The sequence below is a fragment of the Mus musculus genome, chromosome 14 (assembly GCF_000001635.26).
Source record: "Mus musculus strain C57BL/6J chromosome 14, GRCm38.p6 C57BL/6J".
NCBI lineage: Eukaryota > Metazoa > Chordata > Mammalia > Rodentia > Muridae > Mus > Mus musculus.
This window is the reverse complement of record NC_000080.6, coordinates 25174799-25199285: the sequence shown is the minus strand read 5'-3', so window position 1 is coordinate 25199285 and position 24487 is coordinate 25174799. Positions and strand designations below refer to the sequence as shown.

General features: G+C 49.3%; 1 long non-coding RNA gene across 3 annotated transcripts; it reads left to right on the top strand.

Annotated features, from left to right (window-relative positions):
* Positions 1-166: 166 nt before the first annotated feature.
* Positions 167-13800, top strand: Gm32307. 3 transcript variants are annotated; one of them, XR_874431.2, is made up of 3 exons: positions 167-268; positions 6331-6587; positions 13375-13800. It is a non-coding gene; the product is annotated as a predicted gene, 32307 (long non-coding RNA). The 3 variants fall into 3 exon arrangements; XR_383273.3 differs by lacking the exon at positions 6331-6587; XR_383272.1 differs by lacking the exons at positions 167-268; positions 6331-6587 and adding an exon at positions 12663-12800.
* Positions 13801-24487: the final 10687 nt, after the last annotated feature.

Below are 24487 nucleotides of genomic sequence, written 5' to 3'. Positions count from 1 at the left end.
GAGCACAGCCTGCTCAGGGTTTCAATGCCCTGACTTGGAATTTCTGGAACTACTAGAGGATAACTTTTGGGTTAAGCCAAGGCATTCTTGTTAATTTGTTTCACTAGCTCAAGAAAATTCTTAGACAGCACAAAGAATAAACAATTCTAAACAGAGTATCCTTGTGTTGGAGATGTTTTCAGTGTGTGTGGCCTGTGATAAACTTTTTGATGGGTTCTGAGAGCCCCAGAATGCCCAGAGAACAAAGGAGAGGGAGATGGATCATGAGGTAGGTAGCCTTCTGGGAAAGAGGCTGGGCAGCAGAGTGCTCAGTCTCTTGTAGAGTTGGAAGTAGCAGAGAGAGAGAGAGAGAGAGGGAGAGAGAGAGAGAGAGAATTCATGTATGTGAGTGCATGTGTATCTGAGAATATGTGTGCATATGTAAACATGTCTGTTTGTGAGTGAATATGCAAATGTGTGTGCATATGTGAATGTGAGTGTGTGTGAATGTATGTAAGTGTGTGTATGCATGTACATGTGTGTGAGTACGTGTGTGAGTGCATGTTTCCACACATGTACATGTGTCTTCTTGGGTAAGTACATGGATGTATGTGTGCATATGAGTATGTGAGTATGTGTGTGAGTGTGTGTGTTGTGGGCAGGGATGGTGATTCAAGAGAAACATAAAAGGGTGGCTGTTGGGAACTGTGGGGGGCCAAGTCTTGCAGCTTCCTTATAGAACCCAGTGGCCCGTGGGCTCCATCGTCACTTAGCAGAGACTCTGCAGAGGGCAAGCCTGGAGTCCAGGGAAACCAGAGTTGAATTACTCCTGTCTGACTAAGAAAGGTGCCTTAGACCAGAAATACTAGATCATGGAGGCCCAGGGTAAGACACATAGGGGATGGAGCTAGGGGCTTTCCTGGAATGCCCTGCAGGACTTCCTGGCAGGGGGGCATGGGTGTGGCTTTGTGAGGCTGATGAGAGGGGACTCTCCATGACCACTGAGCAGGTATGATGAGTCTCCTGTCGGTTCCCTTCACTGGCTTGCTTGCCAGTCCAGGCTGTCACTCCTGTCTGAAGACGTAGGGAGAACCTACTTGTGGTTTCTGGGTACTGGTTCTATGTGACAAGCTAAATGTGAGGTTCACTTGCTAAGACCCTACAGATGCATGGATGGCCACACACAGACCATGCCGTGTGCTCATATACACATGTGAATAGATTCAGATAGTCATGTGTACAAGTACCCACGTACACAAACATACACGCAGACAAGTGCTTGGGTAGCCATGTATCAACCACGCTCCTGTACACAGACATCCAGACGGGTACATTAAAAAAGGTCAGGTGTAGAACACATGCGCTTTCACACTCATCTTGACAGACAGATGCATGGATAGTCACACATAGATCACACCCATGTGAACATACATATACAAATGAAAGAACAGACACCCACCCATATTTCAGCTATACACAGAGGTACACGTGCTCATGTTACATGTGGTTGCATGTAAGAAGTGCCCATGGATTAGTGCATGTAGTGGCACTGAAGCACATAGGTGAGCATACACACACACACACACACACACACACACACACACACACACACACATACACACACAGAGGCTCCTGCTTCCTAACCCTGTTCTCACCACCTCTCACCACCTTCTGCTTCCTCTTTCTCTTTTTTCTTCAGTCAACTCCAGTTCATGCTCACTGGATTCCTTCCTAAAGAGGAGGGCAGCCTCTGTCCTAGATGTGGGAGGAAGAAGAGAAGATGAAGGCAAAACTCCAGAGACCCAAGCAGTCACAGGCATGGCAGGGCTATATGGGCAATGCCCAGTGGCACACAGGGACAGGTGCCTTGGGAGACTGACCCTCAGACAGTTGGAGAGATGAAGATAACAGAGTCACATGACAGAGCCACACCCATGCACGCAAGCACGCACGCAGGCACACACACACACACACGCATAATCCATGCTGGCACCCACATAAGACATACAAGTACACAGTTACGGACATGTAAAGATGTCCCCCACACATCCTCACACACTCCAGTACTCACGGACAGACAGACAGACAAACAGACAGACAGACACATGGCCAGGCTGATGCAGAGGAGGAGTGAGAAGACAAAGAAGCTTTGAGTTGAGCCCGCCTGCCCCAGAACCCAGACATCACAGCTCTGCAGTCCCCCTAGGAGCCCTCCGCAACGCCAGGAGAAATTCCTAGGATATTAGCTAAAGTCAGACACAAACATTCCTGTCTTCCTCTCCAGATGTACAGCTCGTGAACGCCACACAGCCCTCAGGCTCCTACCCAGCCCTCATCCTTGGCCCCCTCCCTAGCCTCCTAGGAATGCTGCCTGGTGACTTGTTTGGAGAGAGAGAGGGTGGCCAGAAGGGTACTACAAGTTGGCAAGGGTCACACTTAGGGGTGGGAGGTAGCTCAGGGTTCTGCACACAGCTGTGGAGTGGTTCAAGGTCAGGCAGAGGAGAGACTTGAGGTAGTGTGGGGATGCTGTGGAGAGCTGGATTGTCAGGACTCTTGGGTGTTTCCAGAGAGCTGGGCGCAGGCTACAATCCCTGTGTTCAAATGCATATCCAGGCCAGAAGGTTCAGCTCAACATGGGGTCCTTAGAAATATTGACACTTGCTTCTGTCCCTGTGGACACACAGTCCACCCTTCAGAAATAGGGTATCTACAGCTCTGTACTGTCTTCCCTGTCTGTCTGGGACATCTGTATCTTGACTGTGCAGTAATGGTTCTTTTTTCAGACAAGTGTCCTCACCCTTCCTTTATGAAGTTTACAGTTGATTCTTTCTGACATTGATGACTATCTTAATATTTGTCTGGCTCCTGGGTAGACCAGAAGTTCCTTGGGAAAGGACAACAATCTATTGGCTAGAGTCAGAGGTCATTGTGTGCCAAGTATTCAGCAACAGTGGGACTGCTTCACACATGCCACAGTAAAGTCTGTCTGGCCTCAGTTTCTATATCTAGAAGATGGGTTGAAATTGAATTTTTTCCCCACAAGGGTCTTGTGATGAGAGAGTGAGATAGTGGGAATGAAGGGCTTCGGGGACCTCTTCTCTCCACTCCTGTGAGAGCTTAGTGACATTATTTTTAGACCCTAGGGGGAAGCTTAGGGACAGCATACACTTAGGCAAACAGGGCTCTTTAATCATGTGCCTGGAAGCTGTAGGTTACCTAGAAATGTGTTTTAGGAGGGCTGCAAAGTATCTTGAATCCTTTCAGGTACTTCAAATGAAATGACTACAACTCTGCCGTTAGGGGCAGCAAACCCACATTACCGCATAAACCCATTGAAATAGCCCGTCCTTCTCCATCAGCATGAAGAGCTGTTCAGCTGAGGCTTTCTTAGAGGCGCCATCAGCCTGTTAGAGAGTTGTCTCGGTGTCTGAGCCAGCTGAGTCAGTCATTGTATTCTACCATGAGGATGTGAGGACCACCGGCCACTGGCCCTGAGACAAGCCAAGTTTCATATTTTCAATCTATCACAGTAGCTCCGATCCCCAGGAAACCCCATCTTCCTCAGTGGATAGCAGCCAACCCTACAGACCCTGTCTCCTGTGTGGTAGCTTCTCACGTTCGATTTTATGCTGCTCGGCTTTCATTTCTACCATCCCCCAGCCCACAAGAAAGTGGCCCAGCTAGCTGCTCATAACATCCCTGGAACGAAAGAGTAAACTGCACCTGTGCTGCTGACGGACCCCACGATGATGTGAAGTCCCAGGAATTCTTTTGGTGACCGTGCAGTGGGAGTTTGCAGCTGTAGGTAGATGGGCTGGGCCTGAGACATGGGCTTATTTGCCTTTTGCTTGGACAAGGCCTGCTTTACAAGAGGCAGCTCATTCTGCTGTAGATATATGTCCTGTCGTAAAGTGCTTAATATTCCACCCCTGCTTGCACTAACAGATACAGACAGCTACTCATGCTCACGGCTCCTCTGTGGACGTCTCTGGCAGGACCTACTGGGCAGATACAGGGGTTTCCTGGTGGCCACATACTTGTCTCCACTCCTCCAGTCTGCGTGATGATGAGCTGCTGCACCCATCAGCAGACAGGGACCTGTGTGTGACCTCCCGAGGGTTCAGGGTGACCGGCACTGAGTCATTTCTTTCTAGCTGTCTGAGAAAGCCTTTGTGTTAAGTACTAGCCATCAACTCATACGATCTTCTTAGTAGCTGTGCAAAGAGGAGTTGTTAACATTGTTCCCGTGAGGCATAGCAGGGAACTGATGGTGGGAAATAGGGCTTCATTCATTTATTCACTCATTCATTCCTTTACCCATACTCCTGGTAGTCCTGTCATTATGAAAGATAGTGGCATTGAGATGAACAAGACCCAGTTGGTACACTGAAGGACACATGCCCCTTCTGCCTAGCAGGGAATGCGCCTATGTGAAATGTGGTTCAAAGACTCACATTGGTCTCAGATCTAGAGTTCATGAGATAGATGATTGCTCCTGTCTGGGTCCTGAAGCTAGTCCATTTAAATTCTGTTTGAGCCACTTGTCTCTTCCTTTCAGCCCACCATCCCTCATCACACACTCCCATGCACCTTAGATGTCTACGCCAGCTCTAACCATCACCCATGCAGTAACCATGCCAACTTTTAAATGCAGTAACCATTCCCAACTTCCTGCCACCCGATGAGAATCCCAGGATCGTTTGGGTATCAGTCAGAAGTCTGTGGTATCAGGTGACCTCCAGCCTCAGTGTAAATCAATTGGGGAAATCTCATCCCATTTGATGGAGACCTTTCTTAACTTCCCTTGTCCCCAGAAATGACTAGTTTGAGGTCCAAGTCCATGAGTTTCTCTTCTCTGGGGGGCTGTAGGACAGAAAAGAGTCTCAGTGAACTCGAGCTTTTCCTGCCCTGACAGAAAGCGAGCGAGCCATTGGGAGATGTAGCTGCCGTCATTCAACCATGTGGCAACAGACCAAAGCAAACCAACCAACGAGCAAAAGGATGGTCCATAGAGGGAGACAGAGCAGAATTAGGTTGATTCAGGTGTCTGTGAGTGTCATGTGACCTCCCAGGACCACACTGGAATTCTACTGGTGTAGGAAAGGCATGCTGTCCTCTTTCTCCCTCTGCTCCCCATGCTCGGGCTCTTGCACTAGACACATGATGATGGACACTCAGTGTGTCTCCTTCTTCTTGCCTGCAGTATAGCCTGTCCTCAGGTCTTGCTCGGCCAACTGCAGCTCATGAAGACTAAGGTAGTAATATTGCCTATGGGATTCACCAACCCCTCCTCTGAACACCCCCAACATACATTACTATTGCGGTCCTCGGAGCAGGGACGTCTCTCTGCATCCCTTCATGTCTGTGGGAGCCCAGAGTGGAAGAGGTAGCTCAGGTACCTGTCCAGGTGGGAGGAGTGAGCTCCGGAACAGTGAATGTGGGAGGAGTCCCAGGCAGCATGAGTGAAGCCTGCACTGTGCTCACTGGACGCTTGCTGACCTGATGAACTGTGCTGGAGGGCCCTGACATTTGTTGGTGAGAAAACAGAAATCAGAGAGATGGGGAGCCCACAGGCCTGTGCAACTTCTTCCAGCTGTGGTACAGGTTGCCCAGACTGGCCCCTTTGCAGGGCGGTAGGTGGTAAGCTAGGCACTCAGCCCAGGGTAGTGAACAGACCCTGCTTGTCCTGGCATGGCCACCCTGGGATGGGCTCTGAGACCATTTTTCTCCATGCAGCTGGGGCTGGGGCCCATCAAAAAAAAAATATGATCCAAGCAGAGCCTGTCGCAGAATGAAGTCATGAGGAAAAAGCTCACGGAGAACAAGACTGTCATTTTGCAAAGGACTCTCTGGCTGCCAGCAGCCCCGGATCACCCTGCGTCTCACCTCTCCTGACCTGCTCGCACACGCTCCTCGGGGCTGCTTACCTCACCCAGCAAAGGAAAAGGTTACAGAGACCCATCCACGGGGGGCCAGGGAGCTGGTGCCCCATTTCCTTGGATAACTGAGGATTTTACCTATACACTAGACTGGGCATTAGCCTCCCGTGGCTTACGTGCTGAGAGACAGCCCAGTAAGCAAGCTCAGATTCTTAGGGAACTGAAAAAATATCACTTAAGAGATGTGTACGTTCATATGTTCAACTGGCGTTTAATTGAGCCGCAAGTTTGCTTCCCCCATCTGTGTTGTTCTTAGGTTAGGCTTACAGATGAAGGAGATGGTGGTGTGGCTGTGGAGCTGCGGGGTCCTCATGAGGCACAGGGTGATGAGGGTTAGATCACCTGTGGGAGTTTATGGAGGACACTGCTTTTGACCCTCATTTCCCAAAGCTGTTTCTTGTCGACACCATAGGCTCCACACTTGGGGACATGGAGGGCATCCAGATCCTAAGGCACAGGTGGCTCTTTGGCCTTGGCTTATGTCTGCTTGGGATGCAGATGGCCTCAGTGATGCAAGTTGCCTGCTGCACAGAAGTGTGGACCAAGTGTTGTGGGACAGACAAGGCAATGCTGGGATGCTGGCCAAGGGAGTGACCTTGAAGAATGACCACAGCTGGCTGCTTAGGAGGTGGAAAGACAGATTTGGTCCTCTGGGAACATCTGCTGAAGGTACAGAGCACGTGTGGGGGTGTCCAACCTTTTGACATTGTAGAATGACTTTGCTACACACCATGCATTGTTGATTTTGCCCACCTTCAAAACTGCAAAACAACAACGAATCTTTCAAGAGCCTTTAAGAATGTTTATCATTCTCTTTTGGGTGGTATTCATAATTAGCTTTGGGGCTGTATTTGTAGTTCCTTTGGCTGCAATGTGGCTCAAGGGCTCTGGGTTAGGCATGCTTGCCAGTGATAGTTAGTAGATAGAGATGATGCAGGGGGCAGGGAAGCAGACTGGGCACTGGTGCGATGAGGTGGCTTTCGCTCTAGGGAGGATGAGGTAGAGCTGCCCAGGTGAGCACCCTAGCTTCTTTCAGTTGCCCCCATGGCTGTGTGAGAATATGCTATAAAGCTGGACGCAAACATCATAGAACATGGGGTCTTGGCATAGAGCCCCACAGCACAGAGACCTCTCAGGAGGCCATGCATGCTACACACACACACACACACACACACACACACACACACGGGGGGGGGATGGGGGGTGAGGGAGGGACTGGCTCCAGGCAGTAAACTGGGTGAGGAGAAGTGGGATCTATTGGTGTTTAGGACACTGAGGTAATTAGCTAAGTTATTTCTTCAAATGTGCTATCAAAAGAACTCAAAATGACAGTGGCTTAAAGAGACAAGTCCAGGTACAAGGTCCCAGACTGTATTGTAGCTCCCTGAATGTCAGAGACCCAGACCTCTGCCATCTTGTTGCTCTGCCATCCCCAATAACCAGCTCTGATTGCATGGCCCAAATGACTGCACCAATGTGAACCTCATTCTCTAAGAAGCACCCCACTTATAGGGTTGAGGGGAAAGCACAAGAGTCAGTGTGTTTATTCGTTTCAAAGTTTTCCCTTCAGATTCTGTACTTCTTGGTTAGCATGTTGGTGGCAAAGCTTAGAGACAATATGATATATAGCTGAACGGGAGGCTGGAAACTGCAGGCTCACTGTATACCCAGCTAGATGATTCTCCACTGTGGAAGAAGAAAGAACCTGAGTGGGAGCTTTTCTGAGCTCAATAGCTCTCATCAGTAAAACATACCCTGCCAACAGTCATAAGTATTTTTTAATCAAGTAAATGCGAAATATGATCCATTCTCTCTCAATCATTCCCTATGTCCCACCCCCCTGGGGGCGTGTCTGATGTCCCTATTTGGGCTAGTTCTCCCCCACTGTGGAGGGAGATGTTAGAAATGTATGGGAATGATCTCTATGGGGCCAGCTGAAGGATTTGGGGATGTGAATCCCATTAGCATACAGCTTCATGACTTTTATGAGGAAGTTTGTCACACTGGGAAAAAAAATCAAGAAACATCTGCTTGGCCCTCAGTACCTATGGCCTATCATCCCCATGTGCAGTTTTTCAGTGAACACTTAGACCCCAAGAAGAACTGAGAGAGACTGAGGTCCCCACACAGTTGTGGGAGTCGATTCTACTGCTGGCCTTCCTCTTTGCTCTTGGCCCTGGCTGGGTGTAGAGTTGGCTGGGTGTGCATGCCTGGCACACTCTACCCAGTGTCTCCCCTGCAGTCCCCAAAGCTCCCAGCCAGAGGCCAGCTAGGATTTCAGAGGCACAAGTGGGCTGCTGTGCTGGCCTGCCAGGTGAGCAGAACAGAGGCGCTTTAAGGAGCACCGCTCTGTGGATCGGATCGGCTTTCCTCTCCCGGCGACAGCTCAGACCCAGAGCAAATCTCTGTCTTTCCAGAGCCAGGGGTTTGAGGCTGTCATGAATGAAGGTTTTTATCCTAAGCTAGTAGCCTACCCTTTACGGCGCCTGATGCCCGTGCCAGGGCTGGCATGGGAGGCTGGCTGGAGGAGGAGTGGGTGGCTGGGTTGGAGGAAGAAGGCTCAGTGGCTCCCTCACTGCCATGCCACCCAGGCCAAGACAGGGAGGAGTGAGAGGAGGTGGACACTTGTGTTGATTGGGGCACCATGGGTTCTGAAGTGCAGCTGGCCAGAGTATCTTCATGGCCCACTCATGAGCTAGACTCCTGGGGCCACCAGAGTCACCTGCAGCTTGCTGTCACAGCACAGAGCTAGGAGGGTTGCACTCAAAGGAGGAGAGAGGGAAAGTGGCCATTCCCCTCCACCTCAAAGTGCTACTGAGCACCTTGGAGTGAGCACCAGTAAGCAAGGGATAAGCAGAGAGAGGACCTAATTGGGCCATCACTCAGAGGGTGGGTCAGGAAGGGACAAAGCTCAAACCAGAGCATGCAGGAGCTGTAATGAGAGCTCCACGAGAGCTGGGACATTGAGGGGGACCAGGGTTGGGTGCAGGGGCAGCTTCTCTGCAGGCCAGGCAGCTGAATGCATGCCACGTGGTGGTGATAGAACTGGCCCGCTGCATGTTTAAGGCTGACAGGCCATCTTGGTTCAAATTCTGTTCTACTTTTCACCCAGCCTAGGCAAGGCACGCGGTGCTTTCCACCTGTGGTTCCAGGTATTTGAGCAAGCATGGAACCCAGTGAATAGCAGGGCATGTGGGGCGTCTGATGAACAGTTTACTGTTCATTTTGTGTACTGTCTACGCATCCCAAGTCTAAAGCACGGGCTTGTGTCTTTTCTGGCCAAATTGCCACAGTCCTACAAGCTAGAGTGACTTTCTCTCTCTCTCTCTCTCTCTCTCTCTCTCTCTCTCTCTCTCTCTCTCTCTCTCTCTCTCTCTGTTTTTTGTTTGTTTTCTGTGTAGCCCTGGTTGTCCTAGAACTTTCTCTGTAGACCAGGCTGGCCTCAAGCGCAGAGATCTGCCAGCCTCTGCCTCCCAAATGCTGAGATTAAAGGTGTGCTGTGCACCACCACCTCCCTGCTGAGTAAGTCCTTAATGTTGCCACAGGAGAGTGGCTCAGAAACATTACCATTTACCAGGAGCATGCATGGGGTTAGGGACAGTAGGCACAGGGAGACACAAATCTTTCTCTGTCTCTGTCTCTCTGTCTCTCTCTGTCTGTCTCTGTCTCTCTGTCTCTGTCTCTCTGTCTCTGTCTCTCTCTCTCTCTCTCTCTCTCTCTCTCTCTCTCTCTCTCTCTCGTCACCGTGAGCTTCCTGAAGTAGTCATCTTGAAAGTTCTATGCTTGGAGCATTCGTAGAAGAGGTCTGAATCACCATAGGATGAAACAGGCCCAGAGAGACTGAGTAACCCACACAGGGTCACACAGCAGGGGTGTGTAGGAGTGCCTTTTAAATCCATTTACCTGACTCATGCCTGCCTGTTTCCTGGAGAAAGCCCACACTTTTTCTTGCAGAGCGTGGTTTGAAGACTACTGGGGATGGCTTGAGATCCTTCAAGTTGTTATCATGGTACACAGGACTCAGTCACTCCTAGTGACGTATACAGGAGACACACAGAGCCAGACACTCTCCACTACTGGCAGCTCTGGGGAGGGTTCTCCAGTGTGGGCTGGGCAGCTCCTCATCCCCACAGAGTGCAAAGACCCACAGGAAGTCAGAGTCAGCTCTCTGAGACAGGACCCTCAAGCCCAGAGCTGGATAAACCTCTGCCCCACACTTGGCAGGGTACCTTAAGGTGAGGCCTTCTTAGAAACTCAGGATCTTCATCTGGGAAAGGCAGCTGGGGGTGCCACACCCATTGCACTGTTAGAAGATGGTAGAAGATGGCTATGCCCACTGTCTCTTGGCTTTGTGTCCTTGCTCTTTCTCAACATAACTGCCTTGCTCACATACCCAGTATCTGAAGAGAAGCCAGGATTGCATTGCCACCCTGGGTTATATAGTGACCTTCTGCTCCCAGAAGCACCCTGCTTCACCAGGAAGTAGAGAAATCATGAAAAGGCTCTGACCTGGCTTTTGCAGTAGCATCAGGCAGCTCCCTGTCACCTCCTGTGCAGGTCCCATACTTGGAGAACACTCTTGGAGGAAACAGAGAAGGGGCCGGACTCATCAGCTCCCAATGACACTAGCCACCAGCATGGGGAGCCTCCTCTCAGGACACTGTAGGGGTGGCTTTCTTTTCAAGCCTCTGTCCTTTGTGCCTGGACTCTGCCTGGTAGCTGGAGTTTGTTGATTCCTGGCCTTGGCTCATCGTAGGAACACTAGCTAATGTCACCTCAAAGCAAGGGGGATGGAATATTTATCTGAGGCTGGAAGTTGGAGGCCACCATGTTCCCCAGAAAAAGTGCAGATCTGCATTAAAGACACACACAGACCCAGAGAGAATTATGTGCAGGAGCAGCAGACATTCCCAGGCATGTACAAAGCATGTATAGGACCAGGCAATCTTCAACATGCACAAGAATGTGTGCCTGAACCCATATATGCAGTACCTTCCCACAAGCCTATGTACGAGATCACCTAGGTATAGACATAGAGCCAGCAACATGTGCATACCCCCATGTGAAGTTGTGTGTTCATAATGCACATGCCTGCAGAACTTTACCATATGTGCGCACACATGAAATCACACAGAGATACACACATGGTCTGCCCCTATATTGCATGCAGTGATCTGTGGCTACCCTTGGAGCCTTACCACACATGCTTAAACACACCTTCACATATATTCTTCTAATAATGTAACTAGAAGTAGTATCTTCTTAGTTGATGTCCTGGGACAAGAGCCACCTACTGACCCTGATTCCTGAATAAGTCACCTGCTTGGGTCTCATGACGCAAGGAAGCTCTGTTCTGTAGGACACACAGGAGACACCATGCTGGGGAAGTGTGACTCAGAGGTGAATTACACTACTTGGTTCTGCCCAACTGTGCAGCCCAGGATGGGGAGGAGGAGGGAAGCCTGCCAGTGGGAAAGCTGAACGTCTGCCATGCTTCTAGAAGCTTCCAGAGTCTCAAGTTGGAGGAGGCTGAGGCTCTCAGAGGGCAGCATGCAGAGGCGGTTCTGCGTCACTATCATGAATGCTTGTTCATGATGACACAGGGCTCTTCCATCAGAGGGAGCGAGGCTGTAGACCCTCCTGCCCACCTGCTCCTTCCATCTGGCATTTCTGTCCAGGTTCACCCTCACACCCATAGAGGAAGCTGACCGACTCCAGGCCATGCAGTGAGCACAGACGTGGTGAGGTGATCATGTTCCTGACTGTTCTAGAAGCCTTGAATGAGTTGGAAGAACACACACACACACACACACACACACACACACACACACACACACACACACGTTCACATCATTGGACCATCAAGAATTACTAACTGGGGAGCAGAGGTGGTAGTTGCAGTCTTCCAGTCTATGACAGAGGCCGGCAAGGGTTGGGACACTAATGTGCTCACTGGTTTGGGGAGGTGAAGTTGGTTAAAAAGAGAGGCTGTGTCCATGTGGGGGTGGGTGGAGGTAGGAGAAAGAGTTGAATTCTCAGCAGAAAAGCTATATTCACAAATACATACTTCCTTAAATAGAAAATAGACCAGGGACTAGCACACTGCAGCCCACAGGTCAGAATCTCTGACTGCTTTCTGCTTTTGAAAATAAAGCTTTATTGAAATCCAGCTTCTTTCAGTTGTTTATGTACAGCTTAGAGCAAAGAAGTTACAATATGGCCTCCAAAGCTCAACATACGTACTTCCCAGACAATATTTGGCTACCGTTGCTCTAGACCCTTTAATACATCTTGGACCCACTGGAAGGTTTAAGAATCAAGCACAAAACTATCTAGACGCCATTATATGTCACCAGAAGGCAGCATGGTTTTCTAGAGCTCCGTGGCAGCCTGACATGTGTCTTAGGGATTTAGAAGTTTCCAGCAAGCTTGTGCATCAATTATCCCATTTAATCCCCCAACAAGCCTGTGTGAGGTTAATGGTAATTTTATCCCAATTTTGCAGATGAGAAACTAAGACAAAGAGAAATTAAGGGACTTGCTGAAGACCACATGTCTGGGAGATAACCAAGCCCCAGCAGCCTGAGTGGAAAATTCCAGCCTTTTTCCACTGCATGATAAGGCAGATGTTTCACACATTCTGTTACTTAGTCATCCCACTGCCCCACCTCCTGTCCATCTTCCTAGCTCCCAACGTCCCTGCAGTCACAGAGAAAGCTTTTGTCCACTCTGCTGTGTGTGCTTGGCGGGGAGTGTGTGTGTGGGGGGGTGTCACATTTCCTCTGCCTGTGTGCTTGCTGTGTGGGCGAATGCCGGGGATGTTAACGAACAGTGACAGATAATCTCTGATTGGCTGGCACTCATGAAGAGTCAGTGGACCAGGTAATTCTGACCCACATCCTGACAGTGCCATCTGAGAGGGCTCCTGACCATTCAGGCTGGCATCTGGGAGGAGTCTTGCGGTGCCTACCACCCACCCTCTGGGTCCCTAGAGTGGACACTCTGGTCCATCCATTCTGAGCACAAAGGTTGCAGAGCCCTTGCTCACTGATGTATCGGGGAGCTGTTCTTAATGCAATTATGACTCATTTATTAGATACCAGGATGTGGCTGTGCTATGTCAGGCTCACTTGGCAGGCACCTGCTCTTTGCCATGCATGTGCATGCGCGTGCACACACTTGTTTCTGGCAGTTTCGTGAGCCATCGCTAGAGCTCTGTGTGCTGTGGGTAGCACATTTAGCTGGTTAAAATATAATATACGACGGGATCATATTTAACAAGGAAAACAGGGTCCAAATGGACAGAGGAGCAGTGTGGCTGAGTTGCTATGGAAACCCCTTGTTCGGAATTTCCTGACTCCTAGGAGATTACATTTTCAACCTTAATGCTGTATTAACATAAGCTTTGGCACTTAATGTGTCTGTTTTTCACCTCCCCTCTCTCTTTTGCTTACAGGCGAGGAAAGCAGGGAGGAGAGACTCCCAGGAGAAGATGAGAGAGGCTGCACTTCAGGATCCAGCTCAAACCAGTCCCTGCCAGGGCGAGGTGTTCCATGCTTTCCAAAGCTTACCAGGTCCATTATCTCTGTGACCTAGAGACAGGCCTGCCAACCGGGCTTGTGTGAGGTCACTGTGCCCTGTGCGTGACGCCCTCCCTCCAAAGCCTCGTGCATCCATTCCTTCCCCTCCATCGCACCTCAGCTCTGATCATCTCTCAAGGGTGAAGCAATAGGTTTCTGCTCGGCTCCTGCTCCCAGCTCGTGCCCTCTAGCCGCCTGAGTGATCATTCTGCACTACAAATTTGTTCATTCTGCAGTTGGCTGAACAGCTTCCATCAGCCGCCGGAGGGAGCAGAATAAAATTCTGACTTCTTTGCACCCAAGGTTGCTTTCCATCTCTGCAAAGTTTTTTTTTTTTTTTTTTTTTTTTCCTCCTGGAACTCCCATAGTAGCCCCACCCTGCCTTCCCAGACTGAAAACCAAAATGCACTTTCTTATTGCATCGAACACTTACCAGGCTCATCCTGGCTCATGCCACACACCTACTCACCCCCATGTCTCCCTGCCCTATCTAACTCTTAAATGTCTTTTATGTCATAGCTCAGTACTACCTCCTTTGGACTGTGTGCAGGGTTTCCCTGTCTACCTTGGTACTAAGGTGTTTGGCCCCCAATGCTCCTGTGGGTAGCTCTCACCAGCTATGATATCTTGACCCCCTCATGACCCTAAAAATGTCATAAACCAAGAAACTTCATGTCCCTTACACCACATCCTGTTACAGAACTCAGTAGATGCTCAAACCTCATTTTGGAACTTGAGTTTCCAGGGGAGGACAGTGAAGCTTGGTGCTCCAGCATCCTGCTCTCCCTCACTCTCACATCTTCTGCTGTGCACCACAGGGGCACTCCGGTGTGGGAGAGTTGGCCTCTGAGATCACCAGAGCCATTCCCCTGTCCCCAATCCCTAAGCCCAGGCTCTTCCCCCTTTCAGGCTTAGGGGACCTTTGAAAATTAGCTCCCCCCCTAGCCCCAGTTGATCATACAGCAGCTCCCACAGACTAGGAAGAAATCCAGGGAAGCCACGGTGATGACACACTGTTTGCTCTCAACCTGTAAGTGGTAGAATTGTGCCCCAGCCACATGCAATGGTGTCTCACGAAATCTCATAATGGGGCACCAGTCAAGGAAGGATCTGTGTGGCATGTGATAGTCTTTGGGTAAGTTCACCCCAGGGCAGGAGGGCATGAATCCAGTGGCAGGTGTGTCCTTACAAGGGACAGAAAAGACAAGACACTCAGTGCTATGGGCCATAAGCCAGAGCACGGATGCTTGTAATGGTGGAGGTAGAGGCTGTGGAGTTGCAGCGGGAGGCACAGGTAGCAAGGACTGAAGATCCTAGAGCCCCATGCAGGATGGGGGAACGCTGGAAGCTGGGAGTCACAAGTAGGTAAGAGAGAAAGAGAGAGAGAGACAGAGAGAGAGACAGAGAGAGACAGAGAGACAGAGAGACGAGGGGGACTCACGTGAGGTCAGCCTGTACACTGCACAGCCAGCCTAGCTGGCACCTTTGCTTTAGACTTCTGGCTTGTACAACAGAGTGTTTAAAGCCACCCAGTGTGTGCTCATTTGTTACCTAGGCAGCACTAGGAAACAAACAGAGCCAGGCAGAGTGAGAATCTGGTCGGAGCCTGAAGGACTGTGGGGATGGACTTCGTGAGGATCTCCCTCTGCCTTTGCCAACACGAGTGGGCCTCTCTGCTCTGCTTCCCACCTTGGGACCTTTAGCTCCTTTCAGGCCATGCTCTCCCTCAGCCTGAGCTGCTCCCAGCCTGCCTTGCTCCTCTCTTCCCGTATCTCTGAATTAGAAGCACGTGTGACATCACTTCCCAAGTTCCAAAATGTCTTCTGCTTGGTAGCCTTGCTCATATCAGCCAGCTAACCTCTCACCACCCTAAAGCCACCAGGAGCTAATGTTATAACTTAAACAGAAGTCACCGGACAGACATCTTCAGCTGAGGGCTCCTAGGCAGCAGGTCCTATACCTGATCATCCTGGTCATGGGCACCCTGGCAGATTAACTGTGTGTAAGGTGTCAGCCTTGTGTTCTGGTGTCAGCAGAAAGACATGTCAAGAGGCAGGATACACCCGGCCAGGGCAGGAGCAACCACTCTGAGACTCACTTTCTCTGGACTCGAACAATGTTAGTAGGGAAGGAAGTTGGGGGAGGAAGAATGGATTTTATTTATTTTAATTTTTATTCTTCACACACATTCCATCCCAACCATGCCTTCCCCTACCTGTATTCCTCCAAGTCCTCCCTCCCCTCCCCATAAGCCCTCTCTTCCTCAGTTTCCCTTTAAAAGAAGGTCAGATCTTTCAGGGATAGCAACCGAACATGGCATAACACATCACAATAAGACAAGGCAAAAAAATAAAAAAAGAAATCTTCATATCAAGGCCAGGTGATCCAGTAGGAGGAGAAAAAGGGTCCCAAGCACAGGCAAAAGAATTAGAGACAGCCCCCACTTCTGCTGTTAGGGTTCCCACGAAAAAACACCAAGCTATGCACTCACAAGGTATATGCAGAGGACCTGGCTCAGACCCATATAGGGACCATGGTTGCTGCTTCAATCACTGTGAGGCCCCATGAACCCTGTGTAGTTGATTTTGTAAGCTGTGTTTTTATGGGGTCCTCAACCTTCTGGCTTCTAGAATCCTTCCATCCTTTCTTCTCATGGTAGGGTGGATTTTAAAACATAGAAGGGAAATTAGTAGCCCTAAACTCTTGAGAGGGGTCATCACACCAAGCAGAGGATGCGCCTGACAAGTGTCTCAGAGGGGCTTACTGAGCTGGGTCAGAGTGACTCAGGACGTCCAGACTGAACATCCAGTGTTCAGATCACGTGGGATGCTGGCCCTAAGTGCCTGAGCCTGCTCACTCTATCCTTAGTCCCTATAACAGATGGCACACACAGCCTTCCTCTCACTCATCTTCCCCCATCCTGAGGACTGGCTCGTTTTATTCTTGCTGCATAGATCAGGGTTTGGAGGTGAAGGCTCAAGGTCACAGGGCCACTAGCGAGTGGTGGTCAGCTCTGGAACTCGGGTCAGAGGAGCCAGAGATGTGTGAGCCGAGAGCTGGGAGATCCTGGATGGATGTCCCAGTGCAGAGACAGCTGCCGTGCCCGTTACAGAACCACTGTTGGCACTGACTTAAGGGTCCATGGCAAAGTTCTCTATTTCAAGAGCTGAACCGTGGACAGCAGGAGAATGCCTTGCTTTATGAAATATCCCCTGAGGTGTTGGGCTAAAGGGAAGCAACATCTTGGACTCACCTCTCAACCAGTTCAGGAAGAAGGGGAAGAGGAGGAGAGGTGAAGACTGGGGCTGATTGAGGAAAATCTATTTAGGCGATTCTGACTGTTCTTGCTATTTTATTCACTTAAAACCATGTCACGGCCAAAATTATCAAAAAGAAACCTCTAAAGTCTGGGCTTTTAATTTTTTAAAGTCACTTTATTGATGTGTGCTTGATGTACAATAAACCAAAGGTGTGTGCTTTGATATGTTTTGACATCTGTCTGTAGGCAAGAATCGATCACTGCAGTCAGGAGTGAATGTAGCCATCACACCCAAATCTTTCTTTCTGCTTCCTTATGCCTCCTGTCTGTCAGCCCACCCCACTATCCACGCCCAGGCACACCCCCTCTGCCCCTGTGGATTGCTGGCAGACCCCTCCCCCTTCTGCCTGCATTCTTTCACTCTGCATAATTATGCAGCAATTCACTCATGCTATACCATGTTTCAGCAGCGTGTTCCCCTTCATGGCTGAGTCCTATTCACTTGAATAGATATACCACAGTTTCTTTACCCATTCCTCTGTGGGTGGACTCTTAGGTTTGCTCCACTCTTAGGCAGTTATGGACTAAGGCTGTTGCCAACAGCTGCATCCAAATCTCAGAGTGGGCATATGTTCTTTTCTCTTCCTGGGAATGCAGACGCTTCCTACTGTTCTACAAAGTGAATGCCCACCAGTGCTATGGTGGTAGCTCATTCCCCTCATCTTTGCCCCAGGATGATTGAGCTGACCTTTTTCTCTATTTGGCTGTAGTCACCTCGCTCATTGCACAATGGCATGCCAGTGTGGTTTAGATTTACACTCCCCTGTGACCAGCAACGAAGTTCATAGCCTCTCTCTACTTCCCTGGGACACTGTGTCCCTTGGGTAAAGAGGCACATTTAGAGCAGCTGATGAGGCTCTGTTGGGCACAGGAGGAGGTGGGCCTGGGAAGAAAGTCTGCAGTCCCAGTCTGAGTACTCAGGTTACTGCAGAACAAGGTCCAAGGTCCAAGAGCTCAGATTGCTTCACCTGAGTTTTTGATTGGGTCCCCAGCAGCTCAGCAGCCAGCCCTGGGGGCATTTCCAACCAGTACCCAGAACTCACTAGGTGCTGGCTACAGTTCTTCTGGTCATTCACCAACCACCTGCAGCCCAGCTCTGAGAGCTGCACATGAAGGACTGAACCACGCTCAGTCCTTCGTGGATGGGCAAACTTCAGAGGAGACATGTCTAGGGTTACTCTTGAATTCTGCTGTAAAGGGTCTCTAAATTCTGCTGTACACTTCCACCTAATCTATGTTCCGACTACAGTAGAGTCTCAGTGTCCCAAACCCACCACCTCCTTCTTGTCCCCTCCCCTTCATCTTCCCTTTGCCTTTGCCCAGGGGAGACCACACCCAGCCCACCTTTCCTGTGGAATCTTCCATATCCACACGGGAAACCTTAGTGACAGTACTGTCCAACCTCGAGCTCCACGTGCAGGGTGCATGGCTGGTGGGTGGGCACAAGCTCCCTAAGGGCAGCCACACCTTTTAGTAACTGAGCCACTTCACAGCCATGCCCTTTGTGGTGACATTTGGAGACATGTAAGGAGTCACGATTCAGATGTGTTCACGAATTACCCCTAGGGCTCGAGGTGGTACCTGGCCCTTCTGGGAAAGCTGAACCCATTCACCTGTCCCATTATCACCAAGGAGAGCCATTACTGCCATGTAACACAGCTCAGGCATTGAAACACTGTAACTGTTAGGTTCTCAGAGGTACCCAGTTAGAGATGCAGGCACTGGCTTTGCCTGCATTTTTTTTCTTTCTGTTCTAGAAACACATACCTGTCTGCACAGTGGATTGAACTACTCCCACCAGAAATGCTACAGAACCTTTCAAATAAATATTTAGTGTACGATCTGGTAATTTTATGTTGTGAGTTACAAAGCCTTTATCTGGTACCCACCTTTCATTAAACCTTGGGGTCCTGCTTTGGTCTCTAATGACATTATGTTGCATCAGAATTAGAAGGCTATTTAAAAATAAAAAAACAGAGGGCCTGTATTATTTGTTGTAAGTCATGCTAATGTTTAAATTTCGAGTCTTTTTTACTGCTGATTAAACCTCTGAAGACTAAGGCAGAGTTTCTGCTTCACTGCTAGGAGCAAAGACGATGGTGTGGCTTGGGGAAGGGAGAGCGCCTGAAGAATGCACGGGAAGGTTGCTGCATTTATGAATAAAGCAGGGCATTATCATTTTTAATAGGAATTAAACAGCTAGAGGGAGAAGTCGGCGATGCCGCGATCAGTGCGAAGGAAAACAATCTAACAATTTTAATTAACTGTATTTTAATAGCTTTAGTTATAATTGAATAATTTAAATACCAAGGGAAACACTTAAATCTCCTAAAAGCCTTTTTTTATTTACATTTTAAATACAGTTCACGGTGAGTAGGTGGCAGTGTCTATGCTGGGGGATCGCATGGGTGACTCTAGCAACTGGGCAAGCCTGAGAGAGGTGTGTGGGAACCCGGGGTGGGGGCTTTCACCACTGAGGAGAGACTACTGGGCAGTGTGGCAGGGACATCCTTGCCTGCTCCAAGTTGCAGGAGGCCAGGCAAGTGAGACTCCATTCTCAACTCAGCATTCACACAATACTTATCACAGGCTTTTGTGATGCCCACCACGGCAGACACAGCCTAGCAGGAAGAGTAGTTGCCAACGGCTGAGGGTGACACCCTCTTGGAGGGTTTTTCAAATGGAAAAGCCAGACAGTAAGTGGATGAGCTGCTGGAGAGACTGAGTTATTACGTAAAGGCTAATGGAGACAAAGCAAGACGCTGAGATAGGATAGGGTGATGGGGAGGTAGGGCGAGCGGGTGGGGTTTTCTTTCCCTGGAGGGGATGTTTAGGTGAACGCTTTGGGAAGGGTAGGATGGGTCTGGCATTGAATTCCGAGAGAGGAATTTTCCCTGATGCTGATAGTGGAAAAGTCTTGCTACCAACTAGGAGGACTCAGAGGGTCTGTCTTGAGAAGAACGGGGTAAGGATACTGTTGAAGGGGGATGGAGAGCCTAGCAAGGCTAGGGGCAGCTCCTGAAAGATTTTTAAATATGTGATGACATGAAGGTCCCCTACACCTGTGCTACCATGTGACCTCATTCTCCCCTCAGCTCTCGGGTTTCTCAGGACGTAGTAGTGGACTTTTCTGGACCAAGGTAGTACCTTGCCTGTTACTGTGAGCCCACACACTCTCTGTCATAATCCTTAATAACTGCATACATAGCCTCTCTGAGAACCAGGCTTTGCTCCTCACCTCTGAGTGCAAATAGGGCTCTAGTTATGGACAGGATACCTTCCAACTTGTTCCAACCCCTAAACCCTGAAGCCTCAATGGCTCCCCCAGACTCCATGCAACATTGGCCACTGAACACACATAGCTGCATGCCCAGTCCCAGGCAGAGACCAGCAAAGCCACTCAGCACTGATTAATAACCTGTCTTTGGGTCTGAATCTATACTATGCATGTTCTTTTTTTTTTTTTTAACAGTTTGCTAAGAAAGCCTATCTTGCAGCCACATACCTCAGGGACAGAGAATCCTGGGGGACATTTATCATATGGTCAGCACCCTGCGAGGTAATGAGATGGCAGCTGAGGGGTAGTATCTGGACTGCATCCTCCCTTTGTTGGTTCTAGGCTCCCTGAACTCCCCTTGGATCCTCTTGCCAGGAAAGGCTGGCTGTGCCTCAAGTGAGCCCAAGCCAGCTGGGAGAAAGCTGTCCTCCTCATGAACAGATCTGTGTGACATGGAGTCAGATAGCAGGGATCACAGTGTGAGAAGAAGAAAAACCTACCTGTGTGGTCTTGAACTCACTATGTAGCACAGGATGACCTTCAGATGAACTTCAGACCCTCTAGCCCCTACCTCTTGAGTGCTGGGATAGCAGGTATGTACTACCATGCCTGTTTTATGTGATGTTGGGAATCAGAGTCCAGGCTTCACATATGATGGGTAAGTACTCGGCTACCTGAGCTATATCCCCAGCAACTAACCTTAACCACTGGATCTCGGATGTACTCAAGGCCATCCCTGCCCTCGATTGGGTATACACAGTAGCAGCTTCCACTCACTTCTCAACCACTTGCCTCGCAGATATTTACATAGGTTCATCCATTTCAATTTACAGAATAACTGGAGTTCAAAATACATATAAAAGAATCTGAATGAAGGTGTGTGGCCATTTATGACCAAGATACTTGAACCAGGAATCCAGGGGCTATTAACTGCCTTCCTGAGATGCTCCCCCAGGCCGATGTCTCCAGGTGGTATAACCCTATTGCTGAAGATACCACATGCTTTGGTTGCAGAACACAAAACATATCATGCTAGAACTGAACTGCAAGCATCTTGCTCACCACCTAGCAAGATGACAGTAGATGTTATAGAAGCTGCAGAAGAAGAAAAGTCATCAGCGATCATAACCAGCTGTGGACTCTGCACATAACACTATAGATACAGCCACCTGGTGCTGGTGGCCACCTAAGAGGGGTAGTAATGTATTGACTCTGCTGCCTTGGAAGCCTTAAGGACCTCTCTGACCAGCAACTCGAAGGTAGCCCACCCCAGGAGCCACATCTACAGATACAGATAAGGGAGACATCGGCCTGGGGGAGCATCTCAGGAAGGCAGTTGATAGCCCCTGGATTCCTGGTTCAAGCATCCAGGTGTGTCTGCCACTCAAAGAGTGGCCTGACAATCCACGGGGTAGCCAAGCACTTTCTGATTGGATCTGAGGCCTGTTGTACAGGAGGGACTTCATACTTGGCACTGTAAATCCGCCAAAGGCAGTGAGCCGAGGAGGGCGTATGAGCACATGGAGAAGCATCTATGGTTGTTTTGTTAAGTGGATATGTTGTGGTATCTTACTGCTTCCTAAGTATTTATGTTTCTGTCCATAGACAAGTGCATCAAAGCTTTGGTCGGAGAAGCTCGCCTTTGCAGGGGCCAGCTGTTACTATAGAACTAATTATCTGTAAAAGTGCTGAGAATTGCTGACAATTGAATATAATAGACATGTGTGTGTGTATGTAGAATATATACTCTATATATGTTAGAATATATATACATATACATACATACACATATATGTATGTGTGTGTATATATATAATGTGTATGTGTGCATATATATGTATATATATGTGTGTGTATATATATATATATAAAATGTGTATGTGTGTGTATCCTCCTAGAAAAAGAAAACCTAGCCAATGTTTAGCCTACTGATCTTCCTGCTCAGAGTCAGTGTCCCTTGAATGGAGCTCAACCTTCAGGGTAACCGATGAGAGTAGTCACTAATCAAACACTCTTCTTCCACCTCTTCCCTAGCTGGTAATGTACAGGTCACAGGAGTCCCCACATGACCTCTCCTTACTGGAAAGTGGGAACCCGCAGTCATGCAGATCAGTTCCTAGAGACTGAGGCACCCACCTTCCAATTCCCCCCAAGTATAACCTCGTGTTGTAGAGAAGTAGGGAATTAAGCCTAGCCTTTTCTGAAGTGCTGAGCCATGGTCTGTGTACTGTTCCGGAATATGCCTATGTCCAAGTAGCTCAGGAGCCTGCCTGGAGTACTTCCAGGCTCCTTGGAGATGACCCTCCATACCTGGCTTCTTGCTATTGGAGTTAGCAGGAAAAGCCTTTTCTGTGGACAAGAAGTCTCCTCTCCCCCAAAAGAGGCACAACAAGTTCAGTGTGATGAGGAGGGGCTGCAGGGTCACACATCTGTAGAGAAGGGGCTCCAGGGTCACACATCTGTAGAGAAGGGCACTCCTTTGTGGGTCTGTTTCCCCCAGTCTTGCACGGAAACATGTACTATGAGGGTACAGAGCACTTCTGCGACGTTCTACAGGTCTTCGTGTGCTTTGGGAACCCACAGGCAGAGCACACAGCATGACCATATATTGTGGCACCGGCGTCTCTTTCTTTCTCAGGTGTCACTTAGGGCCAATAGTTGCAGAACATGCCTTGAAAAGAAACAGTGTTTTAAAACCTCCCTGTTCTTGTTCAAGTGGAAAAGAGGCGTCCCATGCTCGTGGGGGCTTGCAGCAGAATGGGGGAAAGGAAGTGTGCTGGGTGAGCTGCAGGGAGGGGCTGGAGGCAGAGTTCCATTTCCTCTCAGAGCTGGGACCTTCTGAGGGTGTGGTCTGGAGACCCGAGAAGCAGGGGACTTCGACACTCTAATGGTGTAGAATAATCTGCCTCTGAAAAATCCCCCCCCTGCAGGCTAACAGGACATACTCCAAGTACAGCACTCATCCTTCTCTGGCTGGGTAGACCATAGGCCCTGGCACCAGCTTCCCTTATATCCAAGTTATAACAAGCAGGAGGCAGGGTCTAACGGGCCCAGAAGGGGAGTGACAACCAGATGTGGAAGGAGAAGGAGGCCTAGAATAGGTCCCAAGGGCTGTGGCCTCTTAGGCCTGAAGCCACAATCCTTATTCCGGGAGTGAAGAGGGTACTGAGGGGCAGGGTAAAGAGGCATGGGTTTTGAGATCCCCATGGTCTGTGTATGGATCCTACCTCTGCCACTTGTTAATCAGGTTGACTTTGGACAAAAGTTATTTTATCTCATAAGTCAGTAGGGAATGTAACTGTGCCCTGCTTGGAGTATGGTTTTGGTGGCATATGACCATGGAGGTAAAAAGGAACCACCAGCTTACTGTCTGCCCATATGGTCAATAAGGCTCCCTGGTTTTTCAGCCACTGGAGAGGATTCGTGCAGATGTGGTGTTTGTTTGTTCTACAAATGTGAGCTGTGTTTTGCCCTGTGCCAAATGTTAGGGGCAAACCCAAGATAGGACTTGAGGAGCAGACAAGTAGGAGAGACCTGGACCAGCAGGTCATCCTTGCCTGTAGAGTTAGCTTTCAGATCCTAATCCTCTTGGGCCTTCCTCTGATGAGAAGGCTTTGAAAGCAGGGGCAGCCAGAATGAGCAGTGGCCAGGGTCATCAGCTACAGACAGTATGTATCTACAGAGGCTGCCTGCAGGCTCTTCTTGACTGATCTTCAAAGACCAGTCTAAATGCCACTTTCTCTAGGTCACTTATCAGCAGCTCAGGGTCCTCCCCGTGCCTGGTACAGACCTTGGTTCTGAGTATGTTAACATCAGTTTTTGACTTGACTTCTGTCACAGTTTAAACTCAAGCACAAGGAATGTCAGGTATGAGTGCTGGAAACATTTAAGGATGTAGGAATCCAGTCACATGTGAGTGGGATCCTGCAGGCACCAGGTTGTCCTTTGGTGAGCTTGTGATTCTCTGAGCCTCAATATCAAAATCCAAAAGAAAGTCCAGATCTGCTTAACTTGAGGCTTGAAAAATAAAGTGCCAGCTTCTCCCTGAGAGAAGCCCAGCCTGTATTCAGTGTGATGAGAGGGGGGTCCAAGGACCCAAGTCTATAGAGATGGGGGCTCCTTTTTGAGTCTCAGTTTCCCCTCCCCAGTCTTACATTGGAAACATGTACCATGGGGATTCAGAGGGTATAGGGAAGAAATTCCCACCCCTGTCTCTTGACTGATCTCCATCATTAGTTACAGGTCATATAGAATCAGGTCCTATTCTGGGCCTCAAATCTGCAAGGAGAGGGAAGTAGTCCTTCAGATCAATTCTATGCACCCAAAGGTACGGTGGGACGGACTGAACAGACCCCTTAGCTTTACAGATGGGGAAAAGGAGGCTCTTGAGGTC